A 12,388-nucleotide genomic window follows, 5' to 3' on the forward strand; every position below is an offset into this window, starting at 1 on the left:
TTCTAACGTAATCTCGCGCACAGGTTGGTTGAAATGTTAGCATGTATGTAAGCAAGCTCCATGTAACTAAGCCACCCTTCCAGGTAACAGCGCCTCAATACCCCTAGGCTGTTGTGTGCTTTATAAATGTAAAAAATAAAAATAAATAGTTTTCCAAGATTTTCCCAGGAAATAAGATCCTTTGTTAACTCCTTGGAACTCCAAAGTTATCCATAATTTTCCAAGACTATTTTTTCATAGGAAACTCTCAGATTTTCAATTCCATTTTTACAAGGGTATGCATTTTCATTTCTTGTATTGTAATAATAGTCTGTACATGCAACTTGTTTTTTCTAAACAAAAAAGTCTTTTAAAATGCTCATGTTATTGCTTTAACTTTTCTTGTATTATTTGGTGGCAGTGCAGATGTATTTGTAAACACTGTGCAAGGTGTTCCTGGTTTAATTTCACTTAAAGTATGCGTATGCCTAAATGGGTCTTTTCTTAAGAACAAGTAGAGTTGTAATGTTTCATTTTGTGTGTTTTCCTTGTAGTGTGATGCATAGTTGTCATTATTTGTTCTTCATGAAGTCTGTGAAAGTTCTTCCTGGGGAGCTTACTCTACCATGCACCTCGCCAGGAGGTGCTCTTGGTGTAAACCCCCACTTTGAGGGCCGCCATATTGCTCACTGTGGATTTTTGAGGGGAGGGGGCGCCATTTTATCACCTAACTGATTTCTTTCCAGGGGAGGGCCCTGATTGGCCGCGGAGCGCTCGCAGGAAGATGACGTCATCTTCGCCGGTCGTGGTTGGGGCAGCGGCGCAGACAGAGAGCTGGGGACGCTGCCTGGAGTGTGGTAAGTGCCTGGCTCGGGAGGGGGCGGACCGGCTCTTTTAATCAGTCTTCTTTGTTTTGGTGATGGCGAGAGGGCGGGACAGGGGCTGACTTGTGGGGTGTGACCTTTATCCCTTGCTCCTTCAACAACTTTACTTAAAACAAAGACTGGCGGAGGAGGTATGGCAAGAGCAGGGGCACAATAGGGGGCGGGGCCTGGGTGGCACTGGGTACGGGTGCAGACTGCACAGACAGGGTAAGATGCAGGGTACGGGTGCAGACTGCACAGACAGGGTAAGATGCAGAGTACGGTGCAGAATGACGGGTGCCCGTGCAAACCAAAACAGCAGAGCGCGTACACTCTCCTATGCTAACTCCTTGGGCTGGGCGGTGGAGAGCGTCTGTCCACGTCTTGGAAGAAGATAAAGTACTCAGCACAGACTGCAGGGATAAAGATATGAGCAGCAGAAACTGAAAGAAGCTTCCGAGCATCGGGCATCATCCAATGACCGGGAGCGTTGACATGCATGCCAACATTATCCATTTCGTTCGGGAGATGCTCGCCCGGTCCTAGTTTTAACTTTGTATTCTGTGACGCATAGTCCTGGATCTACTGTTTATTAATCCAGGACTACAAGTCCCAGAAGGCAAAATTAAAACTAGGACTGGGCGAGAATCTACCGAATGGAATCAGCATACTTGCCAACATGACCCATTCCAATCTGTAGGTGTTCATTCAGTCCTGTTCTTTTTCTGGGACTTGTCCAGTTTTATAATGGGAAAAGGGGAACTACAAGCCCCAGAATGCAAAGAAAAAACCAGGACTGGCCAACCACATACACACTGTAATGGGTCATGTTGGCAAGTATTGGAGTGGGTTATATTGCCATGCATGGGATGAGCTAGTATATAGCCTACCCATCCATTTCCACATGACTTAAGGGATTTCTGCCCATTTATATTTGTTAACATGCCCTATTTTTGGGAAATGATAAGCAGTCCTGGTTTTAACTTTACATTCAGGGATTTGTAGTCCTGTGCTTTATAATGGGGGAATCCAGGACTACGAGTCCCAGAATGCAAAATTAAAACCAAGACTGGTTTTTGATATATGGAATAGGGCATGTTTGTTGCTTTAAATGGGTTCTAGGCGTCTCACGAAGCCCACCCCCCTTCAACTTTCCCATGCGCCTGAAGGATCCGGTCCTCTTTTGATTGGAATTCCTATCTTTGAAATTGAAAAGAAAAAAACACAAGTCTCAAGATTTCTTTTTGCGATATTATTTAATCTTGCCAAATCTTTCACAAAACATAGTAAACAATTAAAAGTATCATAAATCAGTGCATCAAGAATAGCAGTGAATTCTCGCAAAAATCTACACAAGGCTAAAACCAGAGAAAACTGTCAATTTGCATTAAACGACACTAAACACTACAGCCGACTGAACTAACTGAAGACAAAAAAACAATAAAAGTGTAAAGTCCTCACATCTAATTGTCGGACAGTAAAAAGTGAGGTATTACGCATTTCAAAAACAGACACTTGGTTACATAATCTACAAGCAAGTGAGTTACTAGGCCACAAGATCCAGGAGCCTATACGTTCAAGAGTAGGGCACTGGTTTATCCAAAAACATATATAGAGATGACATGTCTTATCACAATGGAAAAGTTTAACATATTTAATGCCTCCCTAGGATGTTTAACATTTTCCCTATATGTTTTGCACAAACCCAGCTGTTCAAAGTTTTCACACAAAACGAAGGCAAATAGTTTGTACTTTGTCTTACCAGTATTTCCTATAAGCTCTTTTTCACTTGATTGTATTTTGTAAGAGCCATACCATATTATCTTAAACAACTTTAAGAGAATGCAGAGCATGGGCGCACACAAGAAGGCACCATTAACAACATACAATGTATTTGGAGGTGGGCAAATAATGTTTGCATATGTAGCCAGCTGTCTCCAAGAAGCCCTATAGCTTAACGTGGTCAACCCTAGTTCTTGTCATATTGCTACATTAGGAATAGACGACGACACCCCCAAGGTTTGTTTCCAAATAACCCTTTGCAAGATATCTATCAGGGCATATATCAAGCAATTTATTAAATTATATCCTAAACTGAGACTTAGAAGCACCTTAATTCAAACAAAGTAGAGCATCTGAGACATCATTTGAAAATTACAAGGTAAGATTTATTTTGCGCATATCATGCTCTCTAACAGACTTCAGGTTCAACCACAACCAGTATTTCATGGAGAGTGGAGAAGTGAAGTGCCCGAATAGTACACAGCATCACCTTTTATACAAAAAATGAAAATGAAGCCTGCATCAGCATAGGTCATTTGTTAGTCATTTGCAAGAGATAACACAAATACATTCAGACTACATACACAATAATGCGCTAATCCCCAGAAGGAAGAACAAATTGCATATTCAACAGATGTTATGTCAAAAGTCTTGACTTTGCTGATGGCTTAAATTACAAGCTCTTTCCGCCAGTTCACGGACGGCGACTTGTGTTTGACTCCACTTGCTCTCCGTTCCAACAATGGTCACCCTATTTGCACAACCTTTAAAAGATAACTTTTGTGCGTTTAACCAAGTGGAAGGGCTGAACACTATGACTCTAACCTCTGCTTAGTGCTGCTAGTCTTTACATAACATTTAGTAAAGAGAATAGAGCCATATTGCAACAGCCTTACCTACTTAGCAGAATAGGAGCACCTGTCCTTAATGTTATTTAACCTAGGTTTATCGATGAAGGCCAGGCGACTGATACATGCCCTCTGCACGGACACAGCCTTTTCTTGTAATAACTGACAGGGAAAGCCGTGAACACATTTCTATTTTGTATCTACTCAATGAATGAAAAATGCAGCTCCATTTTGAATATTACTAAAAGAACAGGATTTTGATCCCGAAAAAGGGATTTAGGTCAGGTCTTGGGAAGATGCATATTATTATATCTAACAAGCCCTCCTTTTAGTCTAAGCAAAGTCCCTTTCACCAAACCGGTGAGACTTTAAATATCTATGTCTATTAAATTCAGACTTTGCATTTCTTCTATCATCACAGTATTAATTCTATAACTAGTTTTGGGGAGGGGTTTAATTCTTTTTACTACCTTAACACAACTATGAGATATAAAGGAACAAGATAGAGGACTAAACTGAAGACAACAACAGCAACCTAATATTAAGCTAAAGAACACTAACAATATAGACAGTCATTTCCATCCCCAATCCTTTAGCAAACTCCAAAACCATTGGGACCAGCTGTTCTCCTGTCCCCACTTCATAATGCACTGTTTCTCCCAATACATGTAATCGATCAATAGCATCAAAGATACCTCTAGCGCTATCAGGTATGAAAGTACAGCAAGAAGAGCCCACTCCTTTCGCAGCCGTGAGAATGTCCAGCACCATCCTATTTTGAAGTGCTACCAATCTCATAGCATTCTGTTCAGATTTTAAATTCACAAATGTATTTGCAGTCTCGTTCAACATACTTGCTACCACTCCACTGAGTCTACGAATGCTTCTGGAGTTAAGAGCTACCCCTAACAATGGTATTATTCCTTTCCCAAAATCTGCTGCTACCTGTGTTTCAGTCTAGTCCACTTCTCTTTTCCCTCTTTGTAATTTTACGCGCTGATATATTTCATCTGTGGAGGCCACATACACTCCAGGGAATATATTAACAAGATAACATATGCCTGTCCAACCCTTCTTCAACCACAATACCAATTCCCATAAGGAAGGATGGGGTTGGTATAATTGGTATAGTCAGCAATAGTATCAACAGATTGCATATTATATTTATCCCTTCCTATAGCAAAAGAGGTTCTCCTATCCTATGAGTTACCTGGAATAAAGGAAATGTAACGTTCATGTAAGAAGTATAGGATATCCATGGAAGGTTAGACACCATTTTAAGACTTGAACGATTGCAATAAAGGGTGTTATTACATATTTCAGGGTTTTAAATAGTAGTGTTAAGCATTATCCTTCCAGGAGGAGCTTGTCCTCTATCCCAATCATTTATCAACCTGCTATGAGACAAAAAAAGTACAGCACACAATATTGATCTATTAACTGGTAATGCATGATAGGGTATCCCTACTCCATCTCCACTCTGCTCAACATGTGTACAAAGCCAACAATTGGTTCTATTAATAGCTTTTTGAACTTTATCAGTAACCATATCTTTGAAACACATCGAAGGGATGATGAGTATGGATTAAGACATGAGGGGTAAAAGGGAACTTGGTAGTAACTTCAGTGTCATTGAGAAGAAGTGTCTTTAAAAGATGCACAGAATCATGTCCTACCACTAACATTTTACAAAATGTCAATATTACTATTCAATCTTCCTTTATCCATAGTTTTTGTGAGCGAGAAAATAAAGTCACTTCATTGTTTTTCCTTCGAATTTGAGCGCCAAATAGATGCAACTCCATAATGCAGGTTTTCTTCAGTCCTTTGATATCCCGTTACCTCCTGGTGTGCACAGCGATCAGGACACACTGATTTCATGTATGTGCCAGGCTGACCCCAATATCAAACCCACACTTGTAGGTGTAAGCAACCGCAAACATAAATACAACGTTATTGTGTTGGAAAACGCTGCGGTTTTTCTTTCCAAGTTTCTCAGGCTCCTCTGGCTCCCGTGGGGAGCCCGAGAGCCCCAAATGGAAAAGCAGTTTCAGGCAGAAACAACGCAGTTGTTTTCCGCAATGCCGCGTTGTGTCTGCCTGAATCTGCTTTACCATTTGGGGCTCTCGGGCTCCCCGCTTCAAAAGCGACCGCAAACATAAATACAACGTTTTTAAAGCTGCAGTTTTATTTCTAAGTTTTCCGGGCTCCTCCAGCCCGGAAAACGTAGAAAAAACCCCGCAGCTAGTGCTTATTTTTTGTAAAAAAATAAATAGCACTTACCGAGATTCAGCTGCAGCTTTCCTGCTCTGGTCTCCGGTCCGCGTCCTCCGAGTCCCGGCACTAATGAAGGGAAAGCCACCCAGCGGTAGACTTTGTTTACTACAGCTGGCTGGCTTTTCCTTCATTAGTGCCGCAAAAGCAAAAGCCAGCACAGGAGGGCCTCCATTTCACAAAATGGCTGCGCTCCTGTGCTTGCTTTTTCGAATTTTGAGCTTGAATAGCTCAAAATTTTACATAGGAACTTTTAAAACGGAGGATGCTAGTATTTTTTTTTTTTATGTGGCCTATCTATTTTTTAAATAAACATTTTTACTAGACCATCCCTTAAGTCCTTTGTGAGCACATATTTTATCCAGTTTGTTCTTTAAAATTCCATTGTGGTGCTCAATTAACCCTGCACTTGAAGATGGTTAGCTGTGTGAAATTTCTGTTTGATCTGTAATCCATTATACACATTTCGTATTATTTCTGCAATAAAGTGGGGTCCATTATCAGACCAAATTACCCTGGGTAATCCAAACCTGGGAAAATACTCTTTCGACATAACTTTCGCAGTGGAGATGTCGGTATTAGGTTTCAAGGGAAAAGCCTCTACCCATTTGCTAAAGGCACAAATTACTAGTAACACATATATCAAATTATTGCATCTTTCTGATTCAATAAAGTCACAATTCAACACTTCAAATGGGAAGGTAGGAGGATCAACATTTCCGGCAGAGACCGTAGTCCTTTGAGCTGCATTATGGCTTAGGCATGTTACACAGTTCCTAACCACTTTCTCAGTTGTTGCGGTAATCTGTGAATTACACCAAACATTTTCCAATTGTTTACAAATAGCTTTAGCATGTATGTGGGCTGGCCATTGCTTGTATCTCTTTAATGCTAATAGAGATTTCCTCCATACAACATAAATCCTGAGCCCTTCTAATATTCTCTGCATTATACATTCCTGAGGTACAATCTAACGCTGTTTGCTTAGCCATGGAGTCAGCAAAATCATTTCCTTTATGAATTTCAGTCACTATTTTCTGATGGGCAGCACATTTAACTATTGCTAGTTTCTTTGGTAGCTTTAGAGACGATATGTTATGTTATTATCTCGCATATTAATTCGGCACTTGGTGTCTTCTTCAGTTGCAAAAATACAATTATGATCGGCTGCCTCATTGTCCCAGATACCCTGATTTGGTAGGGGTAATATTTCAGCAGGGTTGAGTGTGTTGCAGCGCTTAATTTTGATATGTGGTGCAAACAATATCAATTTATATCTTGTAAGTCAGGCCGTAATCATAAATTGGGTCTGAGTCCTATTTAAAAGGACATTGACTGAGAGAGGTACCATCACGGTTAAAGAGTAACCTAAAACTATACCTTCACATTGTTTTACGGACACAGCTGCTACTGCGCGCAAACATTTAGGCAAAGCAGATGCAACAGGGTCTAACGTGGAGGAAAAATAGCTGCACGGTCTATTCCTTCCTACATGTTCCTGTGTCAAAACAGCCAAGCGCATCCATCAACTTCATGCACAAACAAAACAAATTACTTATTATAATCCAAAGTCCCTAAAATGGGAGCAGAAAAAAGCACTGTGCCCAACAAAACAAATGCCTCTTGATGTTGAACAGTCCATGGCATTGGATCCTGTACATGTTTAGTCGTAAGTTGTATCAAAGGTTGGACAATAAGCGAGAAATTGGGTATCCATTGCCTACAATAGGAGGCAGCACCTATAAGCGCTCTAACTTGTTTTTGGCTGTAGCATTTTAGAAATCGCTTGTATTCTATCAGGTGCTAGTTTCCTACCCTCCTTAGACAGGAGGTACCCAAGATATGCTACCTCCTGTCTACAATACTGACATTTCTTCAAAGAGGGTTTATGAACATGGCAGACTAGATATGACAATAACAATATAGTTGCATGCTTGGAGTTCCTCTGTGGGAGCTGCTGCAAGCAAATCATCAATATATTGAATCAATGTAACAGATTTATCTTGTTAATCGCTCTTAAATCAATAACAAGACGATATGGTAGACCTGTGTCCCCTTTTTTAAAACAGGTAAAATAGGGCTATTTCACACACTCCCCGTTATTTCTTCTTTGATCCTGTGTCTTACTAAGGCTGAGACAATTGTTTAAAGAGCTAAATAACCTTCAGGGGATACCTTGTTCTGAGGAATACGTGGATAAATTGCTCCCCGTCGTATTTGTATTTTTACTCGGGCAATATCCATAAGCCAGACATCCTTATCCGATACTGCCCATAAGGTATCAGGGATGTTATCAAACTCGGGTGGCAAATGTTTTGCTAAAAACGGATTCATTTTCAGTGGACATACTGTAATATTTACTACGTCTGGTGTACAATAAATAGTAGCTCACAATGTTTTCAACAAATGCAACCCCAACAAATGTTCTCCACAGTGTGTAGTTAATAAGAACAGTATCTCACTTGCTGCTGGGCCTAAAAGGACAGGCACTGCGGCCGATACTTTACTAACTACAGGTGATCCAGCAAACCCTACTGAAATATTAGTATGCCCACTCAAAGGAATATCTGGAACCATAACATGATCTATGGAGCTCTTTTGCGCCCCTGTGCCTACTAGAAATCGATGCTTCAGTCTCCCAACTCTAATGTGAACGTAGGGTCCTGACTGATCCACAGGGATGGGGATTGGTTCCATTTTCATTTGAGGGCTGTCCTATTCTTAGAAATCGCAAGAGAAACCCTCAATATTGTATTGATTAGTGACAAAAGACTCACTTGCATTATCGAAAACATCGGAGTTAATAGGGACTGTAGTATTTTGCTGCAGGGCCAATCGACGGCCCAGGTGGTACCCATCCACCCCTACTTCCTACCTTTCCTCCCTGACATCATCCTGCCCTTCTTTGATACATTACGCTTCCCCTGTTCAACAAGGCTGGACACTGTGCCCACCAGTGGACCTCCTGTTTGCAATATGCACACTGATCAGGCCCTGGCAGTGAAACTGGTACAAGTGGACCACCACCTCTTCCTCTTTAGCCAATAAGTGCCCTCCCCTCTTTCCCTGTTGCATTTGCTGTATTAACACTCTTGTTTTAAGATCCACTCTCTTCTTTTCTGCTTTCTCTTTCTCCACATTTACTCTATTTTCATAATATTCAGCCATATGCTAAATGTCCGACAGGGTTTTAGTCTGCCAGTTATAAGAACGCTAATTTCAGGTAACAATTGTCAGGTGAATGTATCTACAAATAATGGTTTCCCTGCCGGCGTAGTCCTTTTTTGTCCTAAAAACAAATCAACAAATACTTGCTGAAACTTAATAGTCAGTTACCCCTTCAGTTTTATTCTGGATACATGTGGCCATTTTTGTCTTGATATGGGCAAAATCTTCCTCGGGGCCAGCCCCTTGAGAGCAAAAATACCCAATTCAGCCCAAAATACAGGTTCTATTGTGCTGAGCAGTGATCTCATGCTAGTGACAAAATGACACCTTCATTAAGTTTTAGCATATTTATTCTAAGCAGTGAATTTCATATACATTTGGGATTCAAGTTAAAGAATATTACAAAGCATAACACTTAGAGCAATGCAAAATATAGTGAAACATGGAACTTAGATAAACATAGAGAAATATAGAGAAATATAGAGAAACATAGAGAAACACAGTCTTACGTCCCTTTAATCAGCACTGGGAGACCTGGGCTTTTCATAAGCTAGCTGTAAAAACAAGCCCCGCTCAGAAAAACAATGCTGGAGGACACCGTCAGAGCCAATTCCGGGCACTTGACTGTACACGAATCAAGTCCACAGGACGATCTCCCACCGAGTCATGTGTGCATGGATATTTTATAATCTCGTGCTGTCAGTCACCATGACGCATAGTTCCAGAACTTTCCCTGTGCACAATATAGGCTGGTTCATGGAAAAAACCCAGCTCTGTTAATTTCCACTGCTCCGTCTGAGCCCCTCCCTGGCTCTCATCTGCGAACACTGGAATGTCTTATCAGTGCCTTCCCAGAGAAAAGCAAGATTAGCTTGGAGCCAGGGCTACCGTTAGTGAGGCTGAATATTCTAAGGGAAGCAGGGATGTATTAACCCCATCTGCAAGCTCTAAAAGGCATGCACTCATAGCTTAGTGTTTATAGCGCTTAAGACTGGCTATCTAAGCGCTATATAGGTGCCATAATGTTCCAAACACTCCAAAAATACCTATTAGGTACAGAGCTAGGGGCCCTCTCCCTGCCTGTCTATTAACAATGCATAATGTGACCTATTTCATACTAGGCCTGCATATTCCTTGTAGCTCACTACTGCATAATGGAAATGCTACAACAGACTACTGTCAGCATTTTTAGCACATACCTTGAATACACTATTGGCTTTCAGCGGCTAATGCTGTCATCTAAAGCCCTGATTGGCAAGGTTGCAATTTCGTGTATCACTACATTCCACCCCTATTCAACGTCTGTGCGATAAATGCTGACTAATACCTATCAATATAGTATTTAGTGCAGTGATAAAGACCTTGGGGCTTTGCAAGAGGTTTAAGCAAACTATCTTTTAGCGGTTAGTTAGCGTGGCATGCAAGGTAAAACACTACCTAAACAAAAATGTACACAAAGTGAACAGTGACATATACCCTTGCCAAAACCTGGCCTACACAAAAATACCTAAATCAATTTTGTATAACTGATTGTCAGTTAAAAAGCAGCATGCAGTTAAAATGTCAAGGCAATCCGGTGTAGTCTAATCTACAATGCACTATTGCATTTATGTATGGTTACCAATTCTAAAACCTGGCAGCCTTTCACTCTAAGGGCCTACCCTCCCCCTGATCCCAGGGCATTCAAGCGTGACTATGGGCTGTGTGACTAGACACTTCCCCCAGGTAGGTGGAACCCAACCAGAAACCATCTAATTTCGTGAACAAGGTGAACCCATGGGCACCATGGGCACCAGGTTATCTAAATAAAAACAATTCTACTAATTTACATCAAAGCATGGCATGTGTTATTCATGCAATCAAAAGCAAGCAATTCAATCCATATGTATGCTGGTAATTGTAGCTCTGCGTGCCAGTATGTGGAGGATGGTCGCCCCCACCCAGTAAAAAGCCAACACCTGCTGATTTAACAATGTTTGCCATACAATGCATCGTGTGTATTTAGCAGTCTTGTTGACCTGCCCTATGGCAGACAAAAATGTCTTCATATCTAAAATTCTGCCACCTTCAGTGGTTGTCAATACTTGTAGCAGTGTTGGGCATATCAATGGGCCCCACTAGGCCAGAAGTTCTATAGCAGAGCTGGCATCAGAACCCATAGTGGCTAGCTTATTGTGCACAGTTTCTATGTCACAAGCATATAAAGCACCTGCAATTAATGAATCTAGCTCCCTAGCTACGCGCACTCTAGTGATGGGCCATAGAAATGGACTCCATTTGTAGCAGCTTGGTAGTACTAAGGAAACATTGCCTCATGATAAATCTATGTCTAAGTGTATCACTGTAATAATGAAGGTGTGCATTACCAGTCTACAATTTACATGTTGCCTTACTACTGGAAAATCTAACATGTTCACAGTGTCTACCTATTGTGACTTGGAGAATACTCTTCTTCAAGTGGGATATCTACCATATACAATATTAACTTTAGCCACAAACACCATACTACTATCCGGCAGTGGCTGTTTCATCACATTAAACAAATTCATTTAGTCAAGTTATAGTCCATAAAATCTTGGCGAGAAACTCGCTGCAGTTCTTGGTCAGAAAAACATCACATTAGACAAATTAAACAAATCGTATCCATTCAGTGACAAAAGATGCCTGACAATGTGCCAGGCCAGTACGCTAGCAATTTCATGTGGATACTCATTTGTAGCGTTTTTCTAAAGAATTATTCCAAATGTCTACAATCAAAAGGTGACTCTTTGCATTAGTGTGCTGGAGACAGCTGTCCCCACAAAAACATGAAACTGGTTGGTTTAACAAAAACTGTGTCACACTCTGTGTCATAAAATCAAACATCAAGTCAGTCATGGTTTCATTTACCTGCCTTAAGCTGGCTGTAAAAGTATCCAGTGTTTCAAAGATTACCATTTCAAATTAGAGATCACACACTTGGCAGCATTACTTCAATTAAGAATCTTAACCTACGCACAGGTGACTTTGATGTGCGCACTCATCTTATCTCAAAATAATTTACGCTCCTGCTTGCATAATCCTGCTGCCCCAACAATTCATAAATCATTTTCCTGCCTACGTGCAATGTAGAATATTTTTTTTTTTCAAAAAACGAAACATCTCTGGTTAAAGCAATTCAGTTGGAAGAGTAAAACCATTTCGTTTTTTCAGATTCATCTCAACAGTGCATTTAAAAACCATTTTTCAATGTGTTAGCATTCAATTGCTGTGTCACACAGCTGTTTGTGGTGCCTGATGTTACAGTCCACAACTCATTGTCCATAGTCCTTTAAACAAGAAAGGGCAAGTCATGTCAATTAAGTTATTTCCAGCAACTGAGTCATTTGAATGTGTAGCATCAAATACTTGATAATTAGCCAAGTCTGCATCGTGCCAGTTCAGCAGAAGTTATTACTCTGTTGGACACTTTTCGCAGGTTGCAGCAGCGTTGTG

General features: G+C 40.8%; 1 protein-coding gene across 10 annotated transcripts in view; it reads left to right on the forward strand.

The window, feature by feature from the left end:
* The first annotated feature begins 767 nt into the window (after positions 1–767).
* ZMYM4 (zinc finger MYM-type containing 4) overlaps positions 768–12,388 on the forward strand; it is a 1,943,772-nt gene continuing 1,932,151 nt past the window's right edge. For all 10 annotated transcript variants that reach the window (XM_069622579.1, XM_069622582.1, XM_069622583.1 and 7 more), the window contains exon 1: positions 768–836. The gene's annotated coding sequence lies outside the window, so the exon portion shown is untranslated. The remainder of the gene's footprint in view (positions 837–12,388) is intronic.

This window comes from Ambystoma mexicanum, chromosome 11 (assembly GCF_040938575.1).
Source record: "Ambystoma mexicanum isolate Mex_15411 chromosome 11, UKY_AmexF1_1, whole genome shotgun sequence".
NCBI classification, from domain to species: domain Eukaryota; kingdom Metazoa; phylum Chordata; class Amphibia; order Caudata; family Ambystomatidae; genus Ambystoma; species Ambystoma mexicanum.